Genomic DNA, 18,930 nt, shown 5'->3' on the forward strand with positions numbered 1-18,930 from the left:
AAGCCCCTTGTGGAGCGGGGGTGGTTTCATGAATCTGGGTCTTTTGAAACCAACCAGCTCTGCAGTGGACTGGACTTTAGGGGGAAACCCTACTTTGTTAGACAGGCAAGGTAACTATTGATAAGTGTAGGTAGGACCTAGGTTTGCATTTTGTGACTTTGTTGTACACCTCTACCTCGATATAACGCTGTCCTTGGGAGCCAAAAAATCTTACCGTGTTATAGGTGAAACCGCGTTATAGCGAACTTGCTTTGATCCGCCGGAGTGCGCAGCCCCGCCCCCCCCGGAGCGCTGCTTTACCGCGTTATATCCGAATTCATGTTATATGGGGTCGCGTTATATCGAGGTAGCGGTGTATTGTAACCATTTGTAGTTAAATTGGGACGTATCACAAGTGCTGTCTGGTTTTGAGTCGTGATTTAAGGTAAAACTGGTAAACTGGGGTACACTGCACCTGTGGGGCCAGAGGATCTGGGATTTCTGTGAGAGGCTGGATATCGCAGGGGAATGATTCAAAAGGATGCAGGGACTGGGGCTTATTAACCTGCAAAGTCAAGTTGGGCTGGCATAGCCCTGAGGAGAGTGCTTGAGTCAGTGGTGGAAAGGCCCCTGGTGGTAGGGAGCTGACACCCAGCCAGGCACAGGTAAGACTCCCTCACGCTGGAGGCAGGGGGTAACAAGGTAACTCACAGTCCTGGGTGCCCCAAGAACTCTCTCAGTCCCGATGAGCAGTTTATTGTCCATAATTGCACCTTTCTCTGAAGCATCATTATTGACCACTGTTGGAAGGCAGGATACTGGACTAAATGGACCATCTCATGTGATATGGCCATTCCTGAGCACATGAGCTGTGCAGAGGGGAACTACACAGAGCTGGAGATGATGTAAAGTAGTGTAGCTCCCTTGAAGTCAGTGACATTTGTATGCCTGTGAGTAATCCTTACTCATATGAGTAACCCCACTGAGGTCAACAGGACCACTACTCTCAAGATTACTTGCATGAATAAGGATTTTGAAAGAGCTAGCCCTTTATTTGCACCCTTCTGGGACTTAATTAGCTGTGTGTGTTTTAGAGTCATTTGACATTTGTGCCAATTTGCCCCAGCTGAAGATCTGGCCCTCAAATATCCTCCTTCCACTCCCTCAGATCAGAGGTTGGTCACAAAGCACCTGACTATCCTTTCCTTTTCTATGGGCTGCAATAGCATGTGTGGACCACGATGCATCTCTTATTTAGCTATTCATCCACTGGCCAGACTCCAAACCTCTCACAGTGTAGGTCCATGGTGGAGATTCCTGCTGGTGAGCACAGCCCTCAGCTAGAGTACTGTGGTGGATGCACTATAAATACCATAGACGGTCACGTTCCCATGGTTAGAGAGGCCCCTATCATAACTTTTCTGCACCCAGCTCCTCAACATGCAGCAGAACAGCACTGATTCTTCTGCAGCCCTGACCTGGGACAGGACATTTAGCCCTGGGAAAGTTTGTTGTTTTTTTAAGACAAAAAACACTACCTACAGTTAGAATATATGGAGATATACCTATCTCATAGAACAGGAAGAGACTCTGAAGGGTCATTGAGTCCAGCCCCCCGCATTCACTAGCAGGATCAAGTACTGATTTTGCCCTAGCTCCCTAAGTGGCCCCCGTCAAGGATTGAACTCACAACCCTGGGTTTAGCAGGCCAATGCTCAAACCACTGAGCTATCCCTCCTCTCATGCCCTATGCTATTTTTTCCTCTCTGCTGCTGCAGTCAGCCAGGGACGCAAGCTAGGGAATAAACTCTATGCTTTACCACACAAGGAAGGAAAGCAGTGGAGCAGAGACTTTGTGGGGGCTTCTGTGAGAAAGGACTGGAGAGAGCTGAGCTGGCAGATGGTGAGGGGAGCAGCAAGGACATCTCCGCTCCATGCTTGCCTAGTGGTCCCAGAGGCATTGGAACGGCCTCACACACAATGCTTCTGGGAACAGCTGCCAGTGTGTAGCCCCTCTTGCAATATCAACAGTGGCTTAAAGCTACAGCCTGGGCCTACATTAGCTCACTTTTCTTTTGGGGGGATTCCCCATTGAGGGAATATTTGAAATATTTTCAGATTCATCCAGCCAAGGATACTCCAGCATTCTACTGAAACCAAGAAGTTCAGACAGCTTCCATGAACACATGCACACCAGATTAGTTTATGGAAAAACTAATAATTTGATATTAAAAATCTGTTCTCCACACGAATGTATTTCATCCTGGGGTAAATAGAATCTCATTTGTTCACTCAAGATGCGGCAGGTCAACATAGTGTGTCCCTTGGTTCTCTGGAGATCATGTGATAGCCAAGACTTAAGCTTTTGGAGCTACATAAGGCTTTAATTCTGATGTTATGGTGTAATGGCCATGCAACTGGGATTATGCTATGTGTCTTTCACAGTCAGCTCCGTGTGGTGTTGAAACATTACAAGTGTCAGCTGGAAAGAGAACTCAGTTCTTGGGGCAGATCAGTCTTCTCTTTCAAGTCTGGAATGTGGTGTTCTCTGTATTCATGAGCAAGGTAACTGTGGCTTAGTTGCATCAGGAGCTCCAGCCTCCGAGAAAGCTCTGGTCAGTGCTCTAAAGGCACTGATACAGTCTGCAATCTGTGGAGGAGCTGTTCACCCACTCTCCATCCAGTTCTGTCCCCTAGGCTTCTGGTTCCTTCGTCTGTGTATCAGGCTACATTGACTTTAATCAAAAGTGGATGGCCCTTGGAAAGATTAACAGGCCAGATTCTCCATTGTTATGCTCCTTTTGCAGTCATTTGCATTAGCACAAAATGAATGCAAAGTGGGTGTAAAACACCATCAAATGCAAATGGCCATGCTTTACCCTCACTTTGTACAGGGGTAAATGACTACATAAGGTGCAGGTCAATGGAGAATCGGGCCCTAATGTTTTATACCCTATCTTCCATTTGTGTGCTGGCCATAGCCAAAGCAACAAGATGTCCTGTGATACCACCATGGAATTAAAGTAATTTTACTAATTAGTAAATTAAACCGGAGGGGAAGAGGGAGGAAGAATTGCATTTGTTTCATACAGGCCTTTATAAAAGTAAAACACAACAGCCGTGCTGTTAAAAATACAGCTGAGCTGCTGGCTTCCAGCAAGGCTGTCATGATAAGCCACTGAAGCCAATCATGCCTTCCAAATTAAAAAGATGAGGATGTTTTTGTCATGTGTCTGAAGGCTTCAGTAATTCTGAATGGATTCCTAATCTCACCTTGGTATAGCTTTTTCCCCCTTCAGTTCATCACCTTTTCTCAATCATTTTAGCCTAGTTCTCCAGTCCTTTGAGGCCTTGAAAAGCAACTGGATTGTAATCATTCAAAGTAGTGGTTAGCAGCTGAATCACAAAGTACCAAGTTGAAGTCAATGGAGCTACAATGATTTACCCCAGCTGAGGATCTGGCCTAGGAGCCTTTAGTTCTGTGTAAACATTTATTTGTACCATAAACATTGCTGAACAATGTATTGGTTTTATTTTTTCAGCACTTGTGGCATTAGGTCACAGCCCAGCCCTTCATTCCCAGACGTTATCTCCCTGATGTTTTTAATGTGATCCTACCTGCCTAATGGCATCGGGGGGCAGGGATAGCTCAGTGGTTTGAGCGTTGGCCTGCTAAACCCAGGGTTGTGAGTTCAATCCTTGAGGGGGTCATTTAGGGACTTAGTTGGGGATTGGTCCTGCTCTGACCAGGGGGTTGGACTAGATGACCTCCTGAGGTCCCTTCCAACTCTGATATTCTAAGTCTGCCCTGGCTCAGGCAATGGGATGTGTGTGTCTGTCTGTCAGAAGTTAAATGTAATCTACAAAGTCACCAGCAGAAGGTGCTATATAGCTGCACAGGCAACATTGCTCCTCTCCTCTCTGGCCAAGCGCGTGGATTACTTGAGATGTCAGATGTCCTCCACCCCAGGTGAGCTGCAGTTCCAGGCTCAGAGCTCCCCTCCCAACACCCAGCAAGGAGGGGCTGTGATTTAATGTGTCCAGACCACAGTGTAGCACATATGGTTAGAGTGTGCAGTGTGACAAATGGAATGCCAGGGAGAAGGCAGCAGGAATCCTCCCCCCAGGCCACACAGGTGCAAGCTGATCTGGGATTGATGCTGAGAGAATGGCATCAGACAAAGAAGTGCCTTGACACTGCAGGGAGTTTAGAGGAGTTAATGTTCCAGCAGCCAGGGATTGCAGGATGCCCCAGCTTTGCCCATTTGCTCCTGGGAATGCCCTTTAAGCTGATAGGAGGGGGCATGGCATTGTGCTGCTACACTGGCACTGCGCTGCCAGAAATTCCCTTTAGCCAGAGAGACTCCTCAGGGGGCTGGTTAAACTGGCTTTCTGACTGTTTTAGGCCCAAGAGTCAGGCCCAGGCACATAATTTCAGCGGGGTTGTGTGGGGTGAAATTCAACAGCCTGGGGCCCCACATTTCCTTTTTAAAGCCATCCTTTCAAAAAAGTCACTCCCTAAATGCATCAGTTCAAAGAGAATGTGACTAATTGTGCAGTGAGGGGTGAGGAAGGAGGTCAGTTTCATTTATCATTAATAAAATAAGTGTCCAGCTAGAGTTTAAATAAAGGGATCCGCTCAGAGAAACCAGTTAGAAGGGGCATGATCCTGCCTTCCTGGTGCACTACTGAGCAGAGTCCTCTAGTAGTGTAAAATGTAGCTCCATCGATTTCAATGGCTTGTTTGATTTCAATGGCGCTATGCCAATTTATACCAGCTGAGAATCAGACTCTTTCCAGTGACTTTCTAGGCGATTAGAGCCATGTATGATAGTGTTAAAAAGCATAGCGTAGCTTTAAAGGGGGATGCTTAGCTGGGGAGGGCAAATCTATGAGACTGGGGAGAGAGCTTGTCTTCCATTGTCTCTATTCTTGGTCTAGCCTCAGGCTCTGTCCATGGTGCTGAATGCTCATGAATCTACTTGTTTCAAACCCTGGCAGGAGATTTTTGGTTTTGTTTCCGGCTCGGGACGTGATTCCTGATCCACACTTCTCTGGGGTAGCTGCTGAGTTAGGTCATGTGACTGAATTGCCTATGAGTATTTGGGAATTAACATGATCATGTATACACAGTGTGGATTAAGACGAAATGGGGTCCTGATCCAATACAACAGGAGGGCTTTGGTTTCTGGGGGGCCCTTCGAATTCTTACCCTTCCCTCCCACGCAGAAAACAAACCAAAGGGCCTCCAACTTATTACATGCTTGTGGCATTCCTTGCCATCCCTTCTGCTTCCTTATCCTCTCTGATGGCCGTGAGGAGGCTCACCACCACCATCTGATGCCAAATTTTCTGGATTCATGAGCCCCTGCCTAGTTCAAAGTCTGGATTTGAGGGTCCTGCCTTAATCACCACTGAATATGGGCCCATCTCTAGTTGCCAGTTAACCCACAAGCTCTCAGGTGTCTGGACCCCCTTGAAGAGTTTATTCAGATGCCAAAAAAAAGTTCCTGTTTCCATGATTTAACAATTAGCTTATGGGAGGCCAGTGTTTCAGTGTGACTGAAACACGGGCTAACACCTCTGAGCAAGCAAATTCTAGTCATTTTGTCTGGATAAATATGGAAGAATCCTCTTCTAAGAAATGTTTTCTGCACCCTTTCCTCCACCATTTAGAACTGAAAGATCACCGCTTGCAGACCCATAAAACCGTGAGCTCGCTAAATCCCGCATGGGCATACAAGCGAAATCTCTACCTTACAAGGACAAAATGATCTCTGTTTGGCATTTTAATGCCAAGGCCACAAGCCAGACCATCCTATGCAACTGAGCTGCCATCGAGAAAGTGGAAAAATCTTTCGTTCCTTTGAAAACAAAGACAATCACAGGACTAGATCATCTCAGGAGTGAGATTCAGCATATTATCCTTCTAGAGGAGAACCGCAGGTCTAAAACACTGTTCCCTCGCCCCATAGAACTCCCTCAGTGGAATTTGGAGGGCAGGGGTTGGGGCAGATGGGTTTGGAGCCGAGGGCCAAATGGACACCATGACATCCTCCCCAGCGGATCATGTAGTAGAAATCTCATTAGGAGTTAATGCTGTTTGTCTAGCTGTACACCTAAAGACTGGAGGGGGTGGATTCATTGGAATCTTTTGCAGAGCGAACCTTGCAAAGTTTCTTGATCCCTTAGGAGGAGAGTATCTGGGCACCTCTTGCTCACAACCAGTGTGAGGAGGGGGCAAACACATCATCCGGCATCAGGAAAAGCAAAAGTCTTTGGGAACGTTATTACTGATTCATGCTACTGAACAATCCCTACAAGCTCTGATGGCTAATACTGAATCCCACTGTACTATAAATGTCACGGAAGAACAAAAGCCCAGCAGAGGTCCTAGCTGTGAAATCTTTCAGTTGCTGCCTCGCTCTTCAGAGACGATAGGAATGATACAAGCTAATTCGATAGCTGCCAGCCTGAGAGTTTTGGACACTTTCATGTTTGCAAAGCTACAAGCTTAATATCTTGAATTCCTTGAAACTAATAGGAATCCCTTTGAGGAAACTTAATATAGGCAGAGAGTAGATATTCTGGCTTGGCTAATGAATAGGACTGGTACTGAATGAGATGAGGGCATTAATTTATGAGCAGGGAAGTTCTTAATAGAATTACTGAGCAAATTCCACATGGCGTGTAAACAAATCCCCTTAACAATTTACATCCATAAAGAGCAGAGAAGTCTATTGTACTCGGAAGCGAGGAAAAAACTTCCATACAGTTCAGAACTGCATTTATTTATACTCCCTTTCAGCAACATGTCACTTATATTGGCTAAACTGATTTACAGTTTAATGAGAAAGCAAAACCCAGGCATTATGACATTAATCCCACATATCAGTTCGCTGACAGACTTTTCAATACTAAACAGCATATTATGAAGTCAGCACTTGACAGGATTAATTGTATACTTAAGAGTCAGTTTAACTCACAGTTTGTTCCTTCTGGGGTAGCAGTGGTTCAGAATTAAAGATCTCAGCGGATCTCACTGTAATGTTTCTTTATTCTGTAATTAACTCAGCCATGTTTATGCAAGGTCATTTTTATAGGATTCCAGTAAAATGGGGCTGTGAATGCACCACAAAGAGAGAGAATGATCATCTTCAGAAAGGACATCCTTATGAGCTTGGATGGCAGAATAAATTGTCTAACGCCCATCCAGTGTGTTTCAAACCAAACAGTATCGCCTAATGAAATAGACAAGGCAGAACCCAATACCACTGTGCACTAAAAGCAACAGCTGTCCATCCTGTGGTCTCATCACTGCTGTTAATGATGGTGCAGCAGTCAAGAGATCCTTATTCAATTCCAAAGAGGGAATTAGTCATAGGAAAAAGCAAATTTCAAGAGTTCAGTATGCCTTGTAAAGAAGTTACTGCTGAGCTGTGGATAAACTCATGATGCAGGAAGGAAGCAAAATAATGGAGAGATTTGATTTATGAATGATAGAAAAGGCAGGTTTCCAGCTTGCTTTTAAGTAGCAAGCAGGTAGGATTTTCTGATTCATACTGTTTGTCTCATACCTTGTATAGGACAAGTCTGGGTTGGTATATTGGATGTTGCTATTTCTCTTAAACAGTGCACTCCTTACAAGTGTAACATATTAGCTCATTTCTTTTGTGCTACTTTAAGTCATTTGGATGAATTATTTTACCCTGGATGCTGACACACCCTAATTATCCTGGCAGAGCTCAAAGGATGGGAGCAGAGAGGAGAAAATAACAGATTTAATGTTTGGAAAAAATTATTTGACAATGCCGAGTGGAGTTTTCAAAAGCACCTAGCATTGACTTAATGCTGCTCTCTTAATGTTAACACTGAAACTACCATCGACTTGAGTGGAGCAGTTTGGCCAAAACTGAGCACTTTTGATAATCTTGCCCTATGTTCCCTAGCTAGATACTTCCCCAAATGTCATTGGATGTGAAGAAGATCTCAGGATACACTTGCATATCTTGAAACACTGTTCATGTTATTAAAACAAAAATCCTCCCTTGAAGACTAAAGATCTCTTGCAGTGGTAGTGCACATCATTGTCTGTCAAAAGGACTTCAATTGAAGTGTATCTGAGAAAGACAATGAATATAAACTGAGTAAGGAGCCCAGGGTATGGGCCTTCAGATCTCTTCAAGATTGACTGTAGAATGACTTCCTCTTGAAAACTGGACAGTTCGTCCATGACAGCTTTTAAAATTAAAATAAAGAATCATTTGTTTGTTGCTGCTTGCAGTTGCTGTCAACTGCTATTCATTTGTACAGATTATTCAAAATAGTGCCCTAAACCCTTGCTAAAGGATGTAGTTTAAATGGGTTTTGTTGTTGCCATTGCTATATGCATTTATGTCTGGTTATCCACATGGATCCAATAAGAAAGAGAAACAGGGCTAATGAGAGAACCAGACAAGCAGGCCAGCTGCTCTTGTGCCTGAATATGTAAATAGCAGTAATTAAGCTAAGTTTGGCTTAAAGTAAAGGAAGTGCAAGCAGAAAGTCATATTTATAAAGGGGCCTCAAGCTGGGGTCCAGTTCTGGAGGCACAGTTTTGTTTTCAGGTACCAACGTGGTTGAACTATTCATCATGAATAACGTTTATTACATGTGACCCCTTTTTATGGTTAGTGAATTGTCCAGGAACTGATCCTGATTTTCTTCAAATATATTCGTTATTCTAAGTAGTCACTGAACTATTTGGTCCAATCCTTTACTGACGGTTTGCTTTGATTATTCATCAGTCATGGCCCAGGCTGTGAGGTTCATCACCCTAAAATGAATGGTAATTGCTATTAATACCATTCATTTGTATTGCAAAAGTGCCTGCAGGCCCCAATCAGGGATCGGAACCCCATTGTGCTAGGTGCTGTACGCACGAGTAAAACAAAGACACTTGCCTGGAAGAGCTCACAATCTAGGATTATGACAAGATGCAACAAGTGGATGAAACAGACAGGATAAGTGAGATGACAAGGTAACAGTAAACCTCTTGAAGTTTTGCATAAATGTGTCATTTCAGAGGTCTCAGTAGTCCCAGGTCACGACCAGCTTCATCAGTGCCAGATGGAATTGTTTCATAGGCATCAGAACAGAGGCAGGTTTTAAGGAGGGGTCTGAATTTTGATAGGGAGTTCTTCTCATCCTTAAGGGAAGACATGGGAGAAAGAACAAAGGAGCTTGTTGAAGAAGTGAACAAGCAAGCATTGTTGGCAGAATGAAGGCAGCTTTTTGCTCTCTGATTGGATGTCTGATGCATTTAATGCAGGTTCCCAGCGAACAGAGACTTATACACTTTCCAGGATGAGTTTTCAGACAATAACCATTTGTATTAAAATACAGAAAACTATCAAGATTTGTGACCAGTTTAATGAATTCCAGGTGGCTGGCTGGCTATCTAATCTACCTACCTGGCCCCTATTGACTTAGTATTTGATCATGGGTCTACTCTAGAATAGCAAATAATATAGCCATGCACATGGCAGAATCGCAAACTTGGAGATTTTATTGTCAAAATATTCGAACACCAGTATGTTTTTTTTACTCTTTGATCAACTTTAGATAATAGTTAGACATCTAACTACCGGATCTGGGAGTACAACAAATAATAGTTCGACATCTACATACTATAATTTGTGCCCACAATTAATGGCGCCTGCATAACTGGAGGTTGTTTTAAAAATCACCCCTCAGCTGCGGTAAGACTGAGGAATAGGGGCCATTAATTGTCCGGGAAAAGCTACACCTTAGATATTGCTAATAACTTTGTATTATAGTTGCTTATGTTGGCATATACAAAATGTGTCTGTAAGGAGGCTTTTAGCAGGAGAAGTTCAGTGGGTCTTTGTATTAGTACAGCCCCTTCTCTGAGGGGTTGAGTTAATTATCTGGCTAATGCGATCGGAGTTTTCACATGATGCACTTCATGTAGAACGGCTCTCAAGCTCACCATTCCCTGTAATTTGGATGAAGGTCACCACACAACAAAGAGACTAGGGGACTTTTAAAAACCCAGCCCTTTGTGCAGGTAGAGGCACAATTTCTTCCTGAATTGCAATGTGCATAACGACAGGGACCTTGGCATCATTTACATCTTCAGAATAATTGCCTGAGGCTACATAATAACAATACGTTTCTTCCACTGACTTCACTGGGGGCTCTTATGTGGGGGCCAACAAAATGAACTGAGAAGCAAGGGGCACTCAGCTGCTATTTGGAAATAGAGATTATAATTAAGCCTCTTTCCATCAGTCAAATACTGGACATCCCACTCAACAGTCTGACCCTCTGAGAAGGGGGAGATGGGTGTGTGACCAGCAAGGCAGGTGGAGGAGACCGTAAGTCCAGGAATGTATTTATTATCGGGTGTTTAAAAACATGCAGTAATGACTGCTGTGTGATATATTTGTGGCCTCCTAGGAACTTCGCAGCGATGCACACAATGCTGTATTGTCCGAAGTGGTCTTTTAAAAACCTCAGCTACAAAATGAACTGCATTGACAGGCTAGGGCTGAACTCTGGCTTTTCCTTTCAAACTCCTGTGGGGAGGCAGAGGCGGGAGCCAAACTGTAGCAGCTGAGTGGCGATTCCTCAAGGCATTCTGCATATGTCTGCCCACTTTAATCCCTGCTTCCATTTGGGGGGGCCTTGGAACATGGGCTTCTCTTGTGGTCATAGTGTCCACAAGTAACTGGTGCTGACCTTGAATAGAAAGGTAGAGTTAAAAGCTACAGAAGAGTGGTTTGGTGATGCAAACTCGGGCAGCTGTATAAAGCACTGAGCTGGGAGGCAATAGCTGGTCAGTACAGAGGCTGGGAGTCAGGAGTCCTAGGTTCTATTCCCAGCTCTCCCAGTGACTGAACTCTGTGACTTTGGGCAGCGCGTTAAGGAGCCCATCTAACTGCCATTGAAGTCAATGGGAACCTTCTCCTCAACTTCAATGGAAGACAGAGCTGGCCCGTAAACTCTGAGTTTTGTGTTCTCTCTCTGTAAAAGTAGAATAATTAGATCTATCCGATGGGGTCGTGATTATGTCAATGTCTGTGAAGTGCTTTGAAATCTTCAGACGGAAGCTAGAGAAGTGCAAAGCATTATTAATCGTTGTTATTTCCAAGGTAGTGGGTGAATGGGTATCAGAAGCATGGAGGGTCTGGGTTTCAGGTTTGATTTAAGAAGAATGCAAAGAGAACATTTATATTTAATTATGCTCCAATTCAGCCTTCCTCTCACTGTGAATCGTACAGTAATCTTGGCCTAAGAAGAACAGTGTGAATTGCTGTGGAATGGCTTCAGGGAGTTGTTATGACTAATCTAACGTGATTCTTGTTATAAACAAAACAGAACAGAATACCAATACTGATGGATTTCCACTGGCACTGTACCAACCCAGATAGTTAAATCTGGGTCCTGTAAGTGAGCTCCAATTACAGTAACTATTACATTTTCAAAGCATCTGTTGACCGGTCAACTAAGATATCACAGGGGTAGACTCTGTTCCCCATATACCTCATGAGTACAACCTTACTCCAAAAGTAGTCTCGTTGGGACTACTTATGGACGCACAGGGAATAGAAACAAAGATGGATAATGAACATTATCATGGAGAATCTGCTAACTCCACAAACTTTAACCACTCTATCTCCAGTCATCTTTGTTTAAAGCAGATTGCTATAAAACATGTTTCTTGGTTCCCAAGAATGTGTTGCATGCTTTCTTTGTGTTGGTGCCCATTACATCCCTTCCCAGTCCCTTGCTGGGCATCAGGCTTAGAGTTCTCATTCACAATACAATGCAAAATAAAATCTGGGAATTCTAGAAATGTATTCTAGAAAGGCCACCGGGCAGGGTGTTCAACGTTATATTTCTGTACCTATCAGTGAAAAATGTAACATGACATTTTTGCATTTTGAGAGAAAATGCCTCATCAGAAACAGGAAGTTGATAGACTGTTTTTTAAATCCTTTCGGAAGCTCTCACCAATAATCTGTGATTATTTCTGAGCCTTTCCTTGTTTAAATTGAATAAGTAAAGCACAAATCTTATTGCATGGGGAAATTATGGAAATGCTGTGGATTACCTAATAAACAGGTGACGTTAGTACTTCATTAACATCACTACATAGAAAAGGCATCTTTCTGTCATTTGAATAAAAAATTATCTCTGAGCCAACATCAGAGTAAATTTTACTGCCCTTCCAGATTGCTCATGTTTTGGTTTTTTTCCTATTGAAAAGCAATAACTCCATCTTCCTTAGAATCTCATTCAGTTTGGAGTGGGGGCCAGCTATTGAGCAAAGTAATTCTGTATCGGCAAAGATTTCCATAGACGGAAAGGAAGGTCTTTCAGGGGAGCTGCGTAAGGAAATCTGGATTTTTCATTTCCTTCTCCTTTTACTGAATGGAAAAGATTATCTTTGGTTTAAGACACAGTCTAGGACAATTTCTGTGGAGCGGCCTAAAGATAAAGGCTGAATAGTCTATCTACTAGATCCCCACAGTCTTTTCTTTTAAATGACTGGTGTGACACAACACCCACATTGGCTTCCAGATACATAGTCTGATGTACAGGCCCATTAACCCTATTGCTCATTGCTACCCTGGAATGTGGACTGTAATTTGGAATTTTTACTGCTATATTAAGTCAGGAAGGAATATACTTCCACTTGCACTCATTAAGCAGGGAAAACAGAGGGTATGTTCTTTGCATGATAGATTCATAAAGCTGAAGAAGTTTTAAGAAGGGGACAGTGTTGTTGAAACATTAGAGCAAAGGTCTAAGAAGAAGGATCTTGGGGTGTGCTAGGGGACATAGCTGAAGTCAATGGCAGTTATTGGGAGCGGGAAGTAAGGTGGTTAGGTTACTACCAAGGGATGATGGGGTACAACAATAAGAGTTCAAGATACACACCCCTCCAAAAAATGTTCACGTGACTTCGTCTCCACAAAGGGGAAGTAAAGAATGGTTGCATCTCTTCCACAGTGCTAGAAATTTCAGCTGAACCTGGGTACCAAAAACCCAACCCTCTCTCATTTTCCATTTTTTAATTTCTTCTCATTACCCCAAGTTTTATATCCTTGTTTCACCCTCAATAATTCATCTCAATCCTTGGTATTTACACTGTTCTAATATTTGCAGACTGTTCTCAGGTTTTTGTTCAACACACATAATATATTTCAGTAACTTTCTAGTAAACTGAACACAGTATTCCAGATGCTGTCTCAGGCGACAATTACCTCCCAGTGTTGCAGTGCCGCTGTCTGGGCAGTTCTAAAACGAGGTGGCTTTTTGGCCGCTCTGCTGCACAGCAAATTCATAGGCTTCAATTTTGGATTTTGCTTGGCCCCTTTATATCTCAGCTGGTCTAATGGTGCAATGAATTGTGGGCACCCAGAATTCCCCTGGTGTGGTTTTTTTTTCCCCCACAGATGGTCAAAAGCTAGCAGAATGGACCCCAGCAGAGAGATCAGGATTGTAGCTGGGTGAAGCAGGGGGCATGAGGGAGGCAGTGGGGCCTAGTAGATAGTGCATTGAACTCAGGCTCAGAATAGAGACCTGGATTCTAGTCCCACCTTGGCTTTATATTCCTCTAAAAAGGCAGATTCTGAAAATATAATCAAAATAAAACACACAAATACCCCAGATGTTTTGCTCACCAAGTCAGATGAACTGTTTATTTCCTTACAAATGTCAGCTGGCAACATCACACGGGAGATTAAGTAACTAGATTATCTCCAAAGATACCCAGGTGATATAATTTTTCATTCAAGGTTATGCTTATTGAAAAAGACAGTTGCGATGCATGATTTCCCATCCATGCAGTGAATCGAGATTCTGTTACAAACATAATACAGAAAGAACAAGCCAAATACCTTGGAATTAGTTGCAGGTGCAGTATAACCTGTTAGAAAAATTCCAGACGGAGAGAAGTGAGTGTGTCCCCTCTGTCTGTATTAAACATATTATGGTTTCTGTGATCTGTGGGGGGCCGGGTAGGGGTAATATTCCAAACTAGTAACAATGTTGTGTAACACCTGTACGTTTTCAAACAGCTGTAAGGAGACTTAGTCATAGGGTTACAGTCTGGGAGAGCCACACAGGTAACCCCCTGCACAAACATTGAAACTTTGCCCTGTGGAATGAAGCTAATGCATTTATGGCCCCATTATTAGAAATACTTTTATTATTATCATTATTATAATGATAGCACATAGAGGACCCAACCAAGAACCCATTGTGCTAGATGCTGTACAAACACATGAGACCGCTTTTGCCCTGAAAAATCTAATCAGAGAAAACAGACAAAGGGTGGGAGGGAATCAAATCACAGAGAGAAGTGATTTGCTCATATCAGGAGAGGGGTGGGATTACTAGCCACAGTTTTTCATGAGCAATATTGCATTCAGATGCAGGTTATGGCATGCGGCCATCTAGCTACCTATCTGTGCAGGTATGATCTTCTGTGATTCCTGTGCTAAACTGTCGCGTACTGTTGCTGAGAGCTGTTAAACAGCAGCTCCAGTTTATCGATGGGTGAAGGCAGTCTGATACAGTGGTCAAATCACTTTGGGATCCTATTAAATGCATCATTTTTATTAATTATTAGTATGATGGTTTGTTCACACTTGGCTCCTTTCCCACATTACTTCCCCCAATCCCTGGCATGCTGTTTTCTGTGAAAGTGCTGCCTGGAGGAGCCACTGGGATTCTTAATCTTGACATGATTACAAGCTATGAAACTGTCAAGCTGTCTCCTAGCTTCAGCTCTGTTTGAAATCACGGAATGAATTGCTCCTTGGTGGCCCAATCCCACAAGGCATTGAGCATCTCCTGAGACATTTTGTGCATCTTCTTCTCCCATTGACTTTAGTGGGAACTGAAGACACTCAGCACTGCTCAGGATGAGGCCCTGGGTCAGTGATTTCATATAGCATCGCTCGGGTTGAAATTCCTGTGCGAGCCCAAACCCAACCTCATATTTTAGGTTCAGGTAAAATGCTTCTGACCCTCAGTTATTTGTGTTCTGTAGAAGGTTGCCTAGGCACCACTTGTGAATAAAGGCCTAAGGTAGCTCCTTAAAGTGTTTTGCTGACAGGAGAAATGTTGCTGTGACAACTGGACGAAGGAGAGATGGGCTTGAATATGATCAGTGACAGGACACAAACATTATGTAAAGTGATCATAGGGTTTGCTGAAGAAACACTGACTCTGGGCCATAAAGTAGTAATGTACTTGGGCTCCAGGTTACAAAGGACTTATGCTAGGGAAGGGGAAATGGAATTACTGTGGAATTTGCATTGTTGTTTAGACCAATTATTCTCCGTGGTTTTTTTTTCCTGCAACCAAGAATATCCCATAATCCTTTGTGACAATGCTTGTGGAATTTCAAGAAATAATGAGATTTTTGGGGTACTGCAGGGTGGGGATGGAGGTGGTGAATGGTGGAGGGCTGGGTTTGGGACTGGTAGGGATATTGACTGCTGGGTGGGGGCTGGTGTTGGGTTCAATGGTTGTGTGGGGGACTGGTGAGACTGGCTGCTGAGCGGGTTACTTGCTGGGAGCTGAGTATGGGGCAATGGGATTGTTTATGTTGGGGGGGGTGGAGTTGGGTTCTGCTAATCCCCATGGAAAGGTGACCAAAGGCTTGCACATGAGATTTCCAGCCATGCTTTGGCAGGGAAATGTGGTGATGGTTGGAGTGAAGTTGAGGAGCATGTTGAACAGACCAGGCAACCTTCCAAAAGGCCGGAATGCAGCAGAACCAGCGCAGGTTCATTGCCTGCTAAGGGGTGGGGCAGGCTGTAGAAAGCCCACAGAAGCTCCACCCATCCTGGCCCAGAGAGGTTCTAGAAGCAGGACAGCAGTTGGGTAAGGGATGTGCAGGGTGTTAGCAGTGGAGGAACAAACTATTCAGCCCCTGAATACGGGTAAGCAAAGCAGTCCCAGAGGCTATGACGACAGTGGCTGCAAGGTGGCCTTTTGGGCAGGATCTATTCAGACCTTGCACAGGGGCTTGGAACTAGGGTCACTTATAACTAAATTCACTGGAAAACACAAATTCAAAGCCCTTTGGGGGGGAGATCAAGTCCAGTAACATGTAAAATACCAAAGCCCAAGCACGAGGGAAGCTCTGATTTTTCTTGGTGGGAAAAGATGGTTACAGATTTGAAAGGTTTTTTTTTTTTTAATGCATTATTCTGCCACCCACTTGAAAAACAGGCTTCCCTCGGCACATGACAAGAAGAGTTTTCCAGGGGTCTATTGTAAAATAGAAAATTGCAGAACATAAAGACACACATTTGTATGGGATATTTTGCTGGCAAGCACTGCAGCAACATTTCCCTTTCTGAGACTAGTGGCTTGACTGTGCCACAGGCCGGTAGTTTTTTGGGTGTGGCGACTTCATGGGAGAATAAACTGCAGGGCATGCAAAATTGAACATCCTGTATTTATGCCGTTGTATGGATACATTGGAGTTAAAGGGCCAAATTCATGCAACCCACTTGACTTCCTCAGTGGAGTTCGTGAATTTAGTCCAACATTTCCTTAATAAACGGGCGTCTTTGGAAAGCACATTAGAAGCATGGGGGGTTGCATGGAGAATTTCACACAGAAAATGTATGAAACTAATTAAAGTCAAGGGGATGTGAACCTTGCAATCACCACATCCTGGGCCTTTGGAAGTGCTGACTCTGAGTTACTGATGAGGTTCCTTGGCCTGTGGACAGGAGTTCAGCTTTGACAATCATGCTAAGCATAATGTGCTCATTCAGTAGTGGGTTACAATTTACATTGCAAGGTTCTTAAGTGTTCTTCACTTATATGGTAGCTGTGGACCATTTCATTACAGTGTTAGTGATGTAGTGGTAGGGAGTTTATAAAATAACTACTATTACAAAATAAATTATTAGTTTAATTTGACTTCTAGCCCAGGATCCTGGTTACATGTTGTTTCTTTTTGGACCTACTAAGTATAATCACTAAGGCCTGGTCTACACTAACCCCCCAATTCGAACTAAGGTACGCAACTTCAGCTACGTGAATAACGTAGCTGAAGTCGACGTACCTTAGTTCGAACTTACCGCGGTCCAGACGCGGCAGGCAGGCTCCCCCGTCGACTCCGCGTACTCCTCGCGCCGAGCAGGATTACCGGAGTCGACGGCGAGCACTTCTGGGTTCGATTTATCGCGTCCAGACAAGACGCGATAAATCGAACCCAGAAGTTCGATTGCCTGCCACCGAACCAGCGCGTAAGTATAGACAAGCCCTTAGTTATCTGCAGTAACATATCAATACTATGTATCAAGCAAACTCTAGTGGTACATAGTCACCCAGGCCCATGGCAAAGTGACAGTACCTCCCCCTACTCTACTCCCCTGCCAAAAATAAACAAAAAAACAACCACCCCCATGAAATCTGCACTTATAGCAGTAGATTTTCCAAAGATCTCAGCTCCAGTTTAGGCACCACAATAAGTGGCCAGATTTTCAAAGTGCTCTTTATCTTGGATGCTTACTCTTTTGAAAATCTGGACATAGGAGCAGAATGGCAGCAAAGGCCTTTTGAAATATCTGCCCCTAAATGGGAGCTGAGCTCTGTTATACTGAATGAGTCAAATTTTACTCTCATTTGCACGGGTGTAAATTCAGAATCACTTCATTGGCTTCTAAAGAACTAATTTATGGAAGCTCAAGTGGAAAAATAAGTGTGTATTAAAAACACCAAGCTACAGTATCTTTGTACTTTGGAAATCTCCCCCTAACTGCAGACCTGTAAAATGGATGAACTTTCTGTATTATTCCATTTCACTGGGTATCTCAAACTAGGGGTTGCTAAAGATATTTGCTTATTTCCCTTCCCTGCTACATAAAAGTATCTTAATCTCCTTGTTACCGTCCATGCTTCAAATGACGCAGATAAACCAATGACTCATGAAGTGACTGCCCACTCCATTTTAAATATTATCTTTGCTGTGAAATGAAAAAAACATCCAAAGAAGTTGATTTCTGTTCCTAAAAGAAACTTTCTCTATAATGTTGCTCAGATAAATGCCAGATGGTTTTGTGAAGCTGAGAGGCTTCTGAAATAAACCTGAGCTTACAAAGAGAACTCATTTAGGCAGGTACAATACACCATAGTGGATTTTGGGTGGTAATGAGTCCCACTTCATTCAGATTGACACCAGTAACATTTAGGAACCCAGGTCACCAAATCCTTCCCTGGGGTAAGTCCACTGACTTCAAATTCAAGACTGAGTCGGGGATAAAGCTGAGTAATAGTTTCAATGCAGTTACACCAGGGAGGAGTTTGGCCCCTAAAATAAAGATAAGAAGAGAATGAAAAATTAAGGGCTGGAGAAAGTCTCAGAAGTATTTTCTTTACTGATTAACCTGCTGTTCAGAAATTCTCTGTTAACAGCGCTTCTCATTGGCTGAATTCCAAGCTGATATCTGAGTGTTAAGTACAAAGGTAAATCCTCTATCAAGCTGGATCATTTACCTGGGGCAGCCCTTTGTCAAGTCTGTGAAAGGCTAACAGCGCTGACCGGACTCCTCTCCAGTGAGCATATTAAACACTGCTGTAAGCAGATACAGCTCCCAGGGAAGTCAATGGGAGTCACATCCACTTTGCACTGAATTTGGCCCAGAGTATGTATTCGAGACTTCCAGAAAGAAGTAAGTGAGACATTAGGAACCAGAGGCCAGATCTGCAGCTGGGGTAAATCAGCATAGATGTGTGTAAATTAGATTTACCCCAGCTGGAGATCTGGCTCCCAGATGTTTGTCTTTCTTCTAGCTCCCACGGGTTTTTTTCTTTTCCTTTTCTCCTTTATTTCTCTGAAACAGCCTGATTGTGAATCTCCTGGTATGTGCAGGCAGAGATCCCATTCCTTTTCCTTGCAGTTTCAGGAAG

Source organism: Emys orbicularis, chromosome 7 (genome assembly GCF_028017835.1).
Source record: "Emys orbicularis isolate rEmyOrb1 chromosome 7, rEmyOrb1.hap1, whole genome shotgun sequence".
Lineage (NCBI taxonomy): Eukaryota > Metazoa > Chordata > Testudines > Emydidae > Emys > Emys orbicularis.